This window comes from Ambystoma mexicanum, chromosome 7q (genome assembly GCF_040938575.1).
Source record: "Ambystoma mexicanum isolate Mex_15411 chromosome 7q, UKY_AmexF1_1, whole genome shotgun sequence".
Classification (NCBI taxonomy): Eukaryota; Metazoa; Chordata; class Amphibia; order Caudata; family Ambystomatidae; genus Ambystoma; species Ambystoma mexicanum.
Genome location: NC_090941.1, coordinates 513677557 through 513690013, shown reverse-complemented (window position 1 = coordinate 513690013; position 12457 = coordinate 513677557).

Genomic DNA, 12457 nt, shown 5'->3' with positions numbered 1-12457 from the left:
GACGACTCTGACGTCCATGTTGAGTTGGATGAGCATCAAGTCCATGTGTCAGGGGTGAGTGATTCTGATGTGGACACTCCTCTGTCTGCGACACCTGCACTGAGGGATCAGACAGTCTTGGTTCCTCCGCCCGTGGTGGATCGGGACGCAGGGTCACCCTCCACACCAGTCACTGATGTGCCTGGGACATCACGTCGACGGGGGCATGTAGTCGTGCAGCCGCGGGCGGTGCCAACACAGTGAGGACCCCCGGTCCTTGGGTCCCGCAGGGGTCAAGCCCGGCAACGCGGTCGCTGCGCGCAACCGCAGTATACTGAGTGGGAGCAAGACATGACTGCCAATTCAGAACGCCAGGGGGCAGCAATGGAGAACATCGCTGAGAGCATGGAGCGTGTGGCCCGATCTGTACTCCCCCCTGCTAGGCAGGTGCTTCTCCAGCAGCAGGCGGCACGGTCCACGGCCCGCTCGCTCAGGCTGGGCATGGCAGCCTCAGACAGGGCACGCCAGGCTGAAATGTCTCTGCGTCAAGCAATTGCTGCTCACGCAGAGGCGCACATGGATGCCCTGAGGGAGGAGTATGTTTCCCTCAGATCCACTCTGGGTGTCCTTATGATGTCCCAGAGGCAGCAGGCAGAGGAGAGATTTGCACAGCTTGAACGTACCATCTCGGCTGAGCTACAGGCTTGCTGGGAGGTGCAGCGGTTGTCCAGCCAGGCCTTGCAGGAGGAACTCCGTGTTACACGTGCTACCTTGCAAGAGGAAGCACGTCTATCACGTGAGGATCTGCATGCAGACCTACGTCACATCGCCACACAGAACCAGTCTCACCTGTCTGGCAGACTTGCTGCCGACGAGGTGCAAGCTGCGGCTAGGCGTGGCCAGGCTACTGTGCCACGTCCTCCTTTACAGGATGAGCCAGACTCGGACGACCATCTATCTCCCACATAGGTCGGGCTGTGCAGGCGTTGAGCCCATGGAGGTTTTTTTTTGGCTCAGCATCACGCCATGTGGATGTTGAGCAGCACCCTGTACCTCCCCCCTCCTGGGTGCCTCCCCTCCCCCCCGGGTCGTATGTGGCCATTTTTGATTTTTCTTTTAGTTTAGTTAGTTAAGTTTCTGTTTGATAGTTAGTTTAATTAGGTAATGTAGGTTTTCCATAGTTAGTGTAATTAGTTAATAGTTAATATAGTTTAAAATTGCTTGTCTATTGTGCTTTCATGTGACGGTGCGGTGCTTTGTGGCTTTTGAAGGCATCCACTGTCTGTTCCAGCTGGGCCCTTCAGGCTTGTCTTGTGTATGTGTTTGCTGCTTGGGGTCCTTGACTCACATATGCCACTCCTGCCTCCCTTATCCATGGGCTCGCAAGGATGGTTCGGTGTCACAAACTTTTACACAAGGGCTTTGGACTGTCATATCTGTGGCATGTCTGGTGCTGTGTGACTTGTGTTTACACCCCTAGTGGGGATGATTTTGGTGTTATTGTCCACTGTTCAGCTTTTGCTAGATGGGGTGTTTCATGATTAATGTGTACATTAATTGCTATGCATTGTGTAGTATGTTTCTTATCTTTACTGTACACGTGCTTGTTGCAATTCATGCTGTAGATAGTGTTCCACACTTTGGATGTGAAAGACGGACCGATGGTGTGATTTATGATGTGACTCTCTGACATGGTCAAGTAATGAGATGCCTGAAGAGACACACACAGATGACTTTGAACCATTAATCATGTGTTTCATGCCCTTTCTGCAGGGGGATGAGCCTCCAGAGCACCTTTGCCAGCAGACATGGCCCATTGGACGACGGAATTCTGGACACGTTTGTTGGTGCCCACATGCACATGTGTGCACAAGCAGAGGCACAGGGATTGCAGACCTACATCCTAGAACTGCTGACGTGTTCCAAGGAACTCCAGGCAAGGTGAGCAGCACAGGGGGGCCACAACACAGCAAAGCTTTCACCAGGCGGGTTGCACATGCAGGCTTAGTCACAGCACTGAGGGTGAGCTTGGACGAATATTGGTGTTGAATCACACAATGCAGCTCAGATGTGTTGGTGGACTGATGGCTGTTGATTGTAAGGTTGTCTGGGACACCTGCAGGGGCAGTGGCACATACCCTCCGGTACACCAAGGTCCATTGAGGCACTTGTATCAACCATGTAGCCTTCCGAGACATGGAGGCAGCTCACAGGGACATACAGCAAGGGACATACTCGGGTGCAGTGCATTTCATTTCCATGTACTTTATGATAAATGCACTGCCAACTTTGTTTCGGTCATGGTGGTACGCAACTTGCTTTGAAGTCATGGCTTGCTATATGGGTCTGTCCCCAGGGAACATTGCATGTTGTGTGAATTGTGACACATTGGTGTTCCATTTGCCACGCACCGACCGGCGGCTGACTTACTGCATTGATTGTGTATGACCCGTCACAGGGGTAATGTTATATATGGGTACGAAGCATCTACACCAGATTGTCTGTTTGTAGAGTAGTTTGTTGCTATGGGGCATGTTTGGTGGTGTGTTTTTGTGTAATTGGCACGTACAGGTTGTTGACTGTGGCTCTCTTTGCAGCATTGCAGTGCTCCTGTAACCGGACCTGAGAGTGCGCAGGCAGGAGGCCAGCACTCAAAACCAGAGCTAAGTGTCTTGTTGTTTTTCTTTCAAACTGCTCTGCATAGGCTTGCTGGGGGGTGCACTAATGCATGGATGTAAGTGTGATTCAATTTGGTATGTTTTTTCCCCCTAATCACCTGGAATCCTATGCAATTCTGAACCCTGTACCCTCTACCCGGTGTTCCTGCTTCCCGTACCTATCCAAGCAACGTTCCCTAATCCTCTTTCCCCGCTGGGGTTGCGGATGCCTGTCTAAGCCCCAAACTTGCAGGCGCCAAAACCCTAGAGGGGGTGGTTGGTTCGTACCACTCCTAAGCCTGGACTACAGAACGCCATGACAATGATGTCCAAGTTTGTTTGGATTGTGTATGTGTTCATGCAGGTAGTACATTTTCGTGCATTCCCTACTTTCCTGTGTCATTCCTCCTCCCCTCTCCTGCCACTCATTCCAGTTATCCAGTGTGCCAACACCTATCCCGACTGCATATCCCTGAACCTCCTTCCCCACCAGGGTCTCAGGGGCCTGTGTGAGTTTGACCTTGCAGGCACCCGGGACACGGTGGGGGTGGTTGTTTCGTGACACTCCCGTGCCTGTACACGGGACCTGTGACAGTACACATCCGTTCATGGTGCCTCATCCGATGTTATGTACCACACATGGTTCACATCCTGTTGTGACATTGTTTTACTGTACTACCTTGGTTGTTGCATCATTGTGGTAGTACTTGGCCTTTGTGAGGTACTGCTACGTCAAGTCATCTACTGGAGGGTGTTCTGGTTCGTTTTTATGCCTTGGATTTTGTGATTTTGGAAATGAGTGTGGATTCTGAGGGTGCAGGCACCTTTTTACACACAAGGTGCGAGATGGTGATGAAGGGTAAAGGTGATCCTGTGGCCAGGTGGAATTGAGGGTTGAAGGCTCCATGACCCAGGTGCAGTTGTTCAGTGGGTCATGGTCATTTGTGAGGGAGGGGGGTGTTGTTGTTGATAGTTGCCTTGCCCTGCAGTGTGATGGGAACCCTGATATTGTAATGGTGGTATCCTATGTACATGTGTTCTGCTGATCAATGCCTGTTCATGTGTGGTGTTTACCTTTCAGGTGCGAGGGGATAGTTATGGTTTGACATGCTGGGGTGTACACATGGTGAATGTTCACATGTGATGTGTAGAGAACACTGATGGTCACTTGATTGCACATGCATATGTTGAGTGCATGTCCTTGCTGACCCACACACTTGCACTCTGATGCACTACATGTACTCCCACCCTTGCATATCCACGTGTACACTGTTTGCCTTCTGGTGCCCACTGTGTCCCTGCAGCACATGTTCTGTGACCAATTATGGATCCTGTACATGCCTAATTTGCTTTTTGATGTGGTCTGTCGCTTAGATGTGATGCTCAGGGTGTGCATCACAAACAATGGCTGTTCACTGTGCTGTGCGCTGAGCAGTGTGTTGCAGGAGTAGGACACAGCACACAGAAGCTGCAGTGTTGATTTTGCAATGCACAATGTGGATGTAGACAGGCATTCATTGTTATGTTACGTCTACAACTCTTGTAATGCATTTGGAAATGACTTATTTTGTGTGGGAGGTTGTTGGTCTGTCATTTCATCTGATTCCAGGTCAGGCATCATTGTCTGATGCCACTGTACATTTTGGACATGGCAATGTGTACCTTATTGTTACTGTGTTGGTGTATGGGTATTGCTTGCCATGTCATGTTGTGGTTTGGGAGGGTTTGAGTGACATAACAGTGATGGCCATGGCCTGTTTTGCAGGTGTGTGTGATGCACACCTTGCATGTCAGGGTCATCCGCTTCTCAAAGCAACTAGCTGGGGGTAGATCTCTCTCCGCGGCAGGGCCCTCCCTCTGGAACAGCCTTCCTGCCTCACTGGAACTTGAGGGGAACCATCTCCGGTTCGGGAAGCACCTCAAGACCTTCCTATTTGCTTCTGCTTTCTCTCTGCCTCTCCCTTGCAAAATTCTTCACTGGAACTGCACTGGATCTGCAACTGGGCCACTCTCACCGACCTCAGTCCCTGGGCCAGCCACTCTCCACTTGCACTGCCTCCCTGGCAACCCCTGCACTGCGGTACTGTCTCTCTATCCCTACAGCGCCCCCTTCCCAGCACTTGTCTGCACTTACCTTTGCAGTTGCCACCAGCTGGCCTATGTATTTGTTTTTTGGTCTACTTCCCCTGTACTGCACTCCCCCCTCCCCTTCCCCTTGCACTTTTTCCTTCCCCGTGCCCCTGCACTTGCACAATCTAAATGACACCTGTCCTAGTAGTACCGTTGTCTGTCTTCCCTTGTTCCCCCCTCCCTGCCTCATCGCACCTTGAAATACTTGTGTATAGGCCATATCATGTCATGCCATATGTGTGCCTTTTGGTCACTTTTGGTCACACAGGAGAGCTTGTGTTTAAGTAGCTAGGGATGCAGACAATGTGGCACTTCCATGGCAACTATCTCAGGGTGGTAGGGTTGTGACAGTTGACTGTCTCTTTGTCATCATCGATTGTCACCTGGTATGTGCCAGGCCTGTGTGCACTCCGCAGGGGTGGGAGTTTAGGTGAAAAATGTGGCCACAAGCTGGGTCCGGGCTTCCTCGCCACGTGCCCTGTCCCCTCCCATGGGCAGCGCCTGTGGTTGGGGATGTGGGGGCACCACCATGTCCACCGGAACGCCCTGCCGCGTTGCAACATTGTGCAGGACACATGCTGCCACAATGATCCTGCACACTACTGGTGGTGCATAGAGTAGCTGCCCGCCAGAGCGGTCAAGGGAGCGGAAACGTGACTTGAGCACTCCGAATGTGCGCTCCACTATGGCCCTGGTTGCAATATGGGCGGCGTTGTATCTTACCTGGGGTGGTGTGGTGGGGTTCCGGATTGGCGTCATCATGTGGTTGCTCAGAGGGTAGGCACTGTCCCCTGGGGAGGTGTAAATGGTTGTGATTATTGTGGTTTGTTTATTTGTGTGTGTGTGTGTGACATGCATGCATGTGCAAGGGCATTTGTACTCACCTAGGAGCCATGTGTCGCCATGCTGCCCAGCTTCCAGGGCCCGGCTCAGGGCAGACATTCTGTATATGAAACTGTCATGGGTGGAGCCAGGGTAGTTTGCATAGACAGAGGTGATGATTCCCTTTGCATCGCATACCACCTGTACATTGATGGAATGCCAGTGCTTGCGGTTTCGGTAGATGTGCTCAGTGGCCCTAGGTGGACGTAGGGCCACATGGGTGCAATCTATGGCACCGAGCACTTTGGGGAAGTGTGCCACCCTGAAAAAATCCAGGACAACGGCCTGACTTTCTGCGGGTGTTCTGGGCATGTATATGTGCCTGCGGACTGAGGGGCGCGCAGTCATGATTGCCAGTACCTGGTGTAGGCAGCGTGACTGCGTGGCCTGTGAGACCCCACCCACTATGGCAGTAGCCCGCTGAAATGACCCAGTGGCCAAAAAATGCAGGACATTGAGCAGCTTCTCCAAGGGGCTCAATGCTTGGGAGCAAAGGGTGGGGGATGTAAGGTCATCTTCCCACTCCCTGACCAGGTCTAGGATGATGTGGGGTGGAAACCTATACCTGCCATAGACCTGGTCGTCAGGTATCCCAAAAAGGTTTGTCCGTGGTGCGAAAATGCGTGCCCTGGCTATTCTCCTCCTCCTGCGGTGTCCCACGATCAGTGCTGCGACAAATGGGGCATTCATCGTAGCTGTATATACGTGTTTGTTGTTTGCGCTCACTTTTATACTGTGCGCGGGGACGCTTCCGCCTGCCTTCGTGTGGCGGACGCGTTGACGCCTGTGTGCGTCTTTTGCCGTGCGCGGGTTTCCCGTATTCGGATCCATGAATACGGGTTGTTCACGTGCGTGTGGGCGTTCCGTGTAGTTCCCTGCAGTACTTCCCCAGTTACGCCTTCTTTTTCACGCATTATTCCCCATTCCGCGTGTTATGCCCACTGTTCCGCCCACTTTGGTTGTGTGCGCTGCGTTATATGCGCTTTTGCTGTTCGCGTAGCGCACGCCGTGTATGCCTGCGTGCGCCATGGCTAGATTGGGCGCACGGACAGCGGGAAACACGCGCAGCGTCTTCCTTGAATCGCACATGTGCGCGTGCGCTGCGTTTCTCGCGCTTGCGCTACCTTGCGCCTGCTTGCGCATGGATTTTCGGCGCACGTTTGTTCCATGAATCGGCCCCTTGGAGTCTGGTGAGAGCAGGATGCTGGAAGAGATGCACAGAAAGGTGGGGTAAGGAGGAGATGGTCCAGAAGGCTGTGGAAAGGAGTGGAAAGGTAAGAGCCCTTGTGAGGTGTGAGAAGAAAAACCCAGGGGTTGAATAAAAGAAGGTCAGAAGGTAGGAGTGATAGTAAAGAACTAAAGAACCATGTCCTGTACATACAAGGTCCCCAGAGCTGGGAGGAAGGGACCCACAGGGGAGAAGAAAGTGGGAGTAATATTACAGATTTAATGACTCTTAAACATTCAATTCAGGATGCCCATAGGTACAACTGGCCATTAGGGATTAGAAAGGCAGGAATGATAGTAAACAACTAGAGGCTCAGGGCTGTTACATAGGGGCTACCCAAGAAAGTGAAGAATTTAGGAAGGAGAGCAGTCAATAGGAAAATACTAATGGGAAGTGAATAAGAAAAGAACAGTAGATAGAGAAAAGAGAACCAACATTGGTGGAAGAGTTGATGAAGGAGGCATAACAGGTGACAGAGAGGAGGCAATAGAAATAAGTGAAGGGGAAACACTGGGTAACAATAAGGAGGAGGTTTTAGAAGCAGCTGAAGAGAAGAAGTGAAGGTGAGGACCATTAAAGGACTGGATATGGAAGTGTGAGAGAGAGGTGCAGAGTGCAATATTGTTATAGAGGAGGTGGTAGATAACACCCAGCCTTACAACAGTATTGTGTCCTCCTGTGGTGCTGCTCCTTGATGAAATGCCTTTCACACACGACCCCACTAACACAGTCTACCAAAAGGCTTCAATCTTAAGCTGAAGGTAGGGTGGAGGCTCTGTATCATAAAGGAAGGACTAACTGTGGGAAACAGGGTGCGTTAAACTTTAAAACAGACTGAAAACTAAGAAGAAGGGAGCCAGGGGAACTCTGGGGAAAGGGTTGGGTTGAGAACCCCTCATAAGCCAGCAATGAGAAGGACTAAATGTAGAACATTCACCACTTGACATGTGGTGACACGGCTTCATTTGCATGTGCTTGCAGTATAGGTATGTGTGGATTTGTGTTGTTTTCTAGTTCATTGTTTGTTCTGCAGATCATTTTTTGCATCTATGCTTGCATAGCATTTTAGCCTGCTGATATGTCCCTCGGGTTATCGATCATCAGTGACTCTTTGACCCACTGACTTCAATGCTATGCTACATTAATAAGTCTATTTGTGCGATCATGCAGAGTCAAAGCATTTCTGTTATACACCTGTCAGACATCCACAAAAATGACCCCTTGTTTTCTATGTGGACATTGCCTATTTAATGTGTTGGTTTTTCATGTGAACGTTGTGCATGTTCACTGTTCAAGTGAATGTTGTAACGTGTGTGTGCATTGCGTCTTTAGTGCAGGTAACATATTTCAACTATATATCTTTTACTTCTATTTACTTAGGTGTTTTTTCCATTGAAAGGATTGGGTGGTGGTGTCTGTGTGTATGTCTTGGTATCTTTGTATTTGTCTATCTGTGCATGCTTGTGTGTGCATGGTGGGGGCATCAGATTATCTTGGGTTTTCCCACTGTGTATTTTTCATTTCATTGTGTCCCTTGGGCCTACTGCTCCTGTTTGTATATAGTGTTACATTATTTTCAATATCTCAAGTTTTAATTATCCAACTTTTAAAATGATTGCAACATTCCACTTAAGGGCTAGATGTATGCCAAAAACTTAAAAATCGAAGTTGAATATTTTGCCATATTTATCCTAAAAATAGGTTTTTTCAGGATATCCCCAAATCGTATTGCAGTGATTTGGGAGTAAGAACATATTTATGAAACTTAACCAAATTTGGCATGGGAGTTTGGAATTGGCTGGATCAGTTACATGCTAAATTTTGTGAACTTTCACGGATGAGAACAAAAGGTACAACAGAATGTTTTTCCTTTTCCTATTTAAAGTGTCATGTAATCTGAAAAATAGAACTGTGATTCTATGACATCCATACGGAAGTGGAAGATTACAAAAAGATAGCTAAGCAGCAACGTGCTGCTTAGCTATCTGGAAGCAAGACAAAACTAAGCAACATAGGTTCAATCCCCAGGTCCGCACTTATAAACCTCTGGGTATTAAGCGTGTTATAAATAACGTATCATATCATGTTAATAACCAGAAAAATCTTCATATCTTTAAATGTTTGAAATGCTAATGTTGAGGTTTGACAAATTGTAAAACACTAAATCTGACTAAACTAGCATTGCTGAAACCATAACTGACCCTCTATTGTTATTTATTTTTAATGTGTGAATGTGTTCATGTGTTAAATGTATGTTATATTTAGACTCCATACTGATGCTATATCTTTGTTCTCTTGTACTTCACATGTGAATGTTGGTTATTTGGTGTCAAATGTTGTATGTAAATGGCAGTGAGAGTATTTGTTGTGAAGTAGCTATTTTAGTGTTGGTGGATGCATATTTTCAGCTAATTTAATTGACAGCAGCGCTAGAGGTGTATCAGCCACTTTTACTCCCTAAAAATAAAAAAAGGGAGTAAAACTACTCCAAACAAAAATAAGAAAAAGACACATAGAATCTTTTTCCCCTACTAGCACCTGTTTGGACATGTTGTGTATGTAGTATCAAAGGAAGGAACTACTATTATAACTACCTGATCAGAAGAAGTAAACCTGTTTTTAATGTGCATGAATATCCAGGGGCAAAACAATAATTATTACAAAAACATTTCAGTTTTTCAGTTAAAACATATATTTACTCGCTTATAGAATACTCTCATTGGGAACTGGATTTACATGTTACTCCTTAATAAATAATTTTACTCCCAACTTTAAAAAATAGGGAGTATAATAACACAACTTCCAAATCTTATCTGGAGAACTGAGTAAAAGTGTGTATTAGAAGTATTTAAATGAAATGGCAATGCTGTGTGTCATTTTAAAATAGATGCTTGCAATGTCTTTTGGTTTGTTGGTGGATTATTTTATAAAGTTAAACATATGTTCTGATGCTGCTGTTTACTTGTTATTTGGGAGTGTGATTTAAGGTTCCAAGAATGTTGATTTTATTTCATGCTATGTTTAGTGTTTAATAATTTGTTAAATCTTAATGTTAGCATTCCCAACATTTCAATCAATCTATCAAACAGTCAATCAATACATTAATCAATATTTGCTTTATTCTGATTAAGAAGAATCATAAAAGCCAACAGTGCGAATTCACTTGGAAAATAATACATGATAATATATGATTTCAGATAGAGATATAAAGTTACCTTTTTTAATTCTCCAAGTATTTCCTAATTTTCTAAGTAGAAGATGTGTTTTTTCACATGCATGTGTTTGTACTTATAAGTTCTTTCTGATGTGTTTGTGAACTGACCATTGTAGGTACATTTCCTGGTGATTGTGTATAATGAGACTCACATTAAATGGCATTTACTCAGTGTAGTAGTACAAGTTATACATATGACTATGTCACCAATCCAGAATTTTTTTATGGCGCTACTGTGTTTATTACACTACAACAAGTATCATCTTTTAATGCATTTTGATTTTTCGTCTGCCACTGCAAGCACATATTACAAATGGAGGCTGTCAAGTTTATAATACAGTTTTCTCCCATTGCCTCTTATGTAACAGATACACATTGAGGAGCGAATTTTCAGCCTGATGGTAGGACTTTGACTCTTGAAGTTAACAGTGCATCCCTTATTCCATAATTTGCATGGTGGAGATGAGAGGCAGAATTCAACTTGCGTTCGTGCCGCTGCCTTCCTCTCTGCCTTACAAATACTCACAGCATCTGCGCCTCCATGCATTTTCATACGGGTGCAAATGCTGGAGATCCCTATGTAGTCAGTCAGCTTTATGCTCTATCAAAAAAGCAGGCGGTCCTCGCAGGGATCCATTGTAAATGCTTCCTTCCATGCATACATGGTAGGCAGAGTTTACTTCATTGGCACGGCTGAGTACAAAAGTGCACGGCAAAAAGCAGATTTGTATGCTGCCTTTTGCCCTGCATTTATGCACCCCACTGCAAAAGTTCAGCGGAGGGGATCTGTACATGCCAAAGTGTATGAGTACAGGTCCCTGCTGCCGAATTATAAAGGGACTCCAATATTATCCTTTGTGTTTGCTCGTTGCACTTATGTACATTACAACAATGTATGCAAAGATATAGTAATATTGTAAAGTTATTCAATTTTGTTATGCTGCATTTTTGGAATTCAAAGTGAGATAATATCATATGTGTTTGTTCAAGATCCGAGTGCATATTTTTCTCTGTGTGACCTCTCCCTTGGGATTGGTCTCCATGTGAGGGTCTACAGGTGCGGATGTGAATCAGGGAAAGGCCGCGATTGGTTAGCAATATTTAGTTCACTTGTGTATTGCATGGTGGTCTGCGGCTTGACCAATCTTTTAAATGGCTCACCAGCCATTTTGTTTTTCCCTTTTCGATTGGACTGTTTTGGAGATGTGTTCATGCTCGGTGGGAGAGGATCCTTGAGGTGAATAGATTGCAATTTTTCTTATTTTTGCCAATGTGTCCTTGTTCAGGTTCTCCTGGCTCATGCCAAATAGACACAAATGAGGCATCCCTACCATTGACGCTCTCACTAAGTGATCGCAAGGAAAAGGTGCACCCCGGTCACAGAGCGAGCTGTATAGTCATGATGTGTCTGATACTCAGGCCAGGTGGCAAAGCTAGTGCCACAGGAGATAGTGGTGTGCCAGGTGGCAAAGCTAGTGCCACGGGAGATAGTGGCGTGCCGCTTGAAACTGTTCTGTGCCCCTGACATTCGGGCACACATGCAATGGCAGGGCCGGGAGAAATTGCAGTCTGTCTCTTAAATCTGCTCGGGTACATGGTGTCTGTTTTGGATAATTTAATTTCCTTTGTTGTAGATTATTTTCCCTCAAAATTCAGCACTTAATTCAGCTCCGTTCTTCTTTTATTGGTAAATTTAAGATACACCAAGCACAAATATGCAACTCATGAAACCATTAGACAACAAGAATGACAACAAATATTCACAAACATAAAGTACATCATACATTGTGATCTGCAAGATTAGAACGATCAGCTAGTACAATCATTAACATAAAAACGACATAAACACTGCATAATTTGACCCATCTAAAACACATTAAAAGATGCAGATTAGGTTAAAAGAATAGAACCACACAGTATATTGAATATATGGAATGTAAATCAGACTTGTAAACTAAATAGTAGCCGCACTGTACATGCTGACTCCTCAACATCACAATACAAAATATTTAAAAATCAAGAAGTTCATGCAATGTGGTTCTAATGATTAGGGCCTGTCTTACAACTAGTTTATATAAGTCAGAGTGAGAACTTAGAGTGAGCAGAAACTTCATGGCTGAGATATATATATATATATTTTTATTTAAAATGTTTTGTTTGAGTTTACAAACTTTTCATTTCTACATAACAGATCAATGAAGAATAAGAAAGGAGAGAAAGAACAAAGGGAGAAAAAGGAGAGTGAGAGTATCAAGAGTATCAAGAAAATCAATATTTATGTTTCATTCATTCCTTTTGAATTTCCCTTAGTAATTGCCAACCAAAATTTAATTATTGTCAGAATTAGGTTTTTATCTTGTCCTCTTA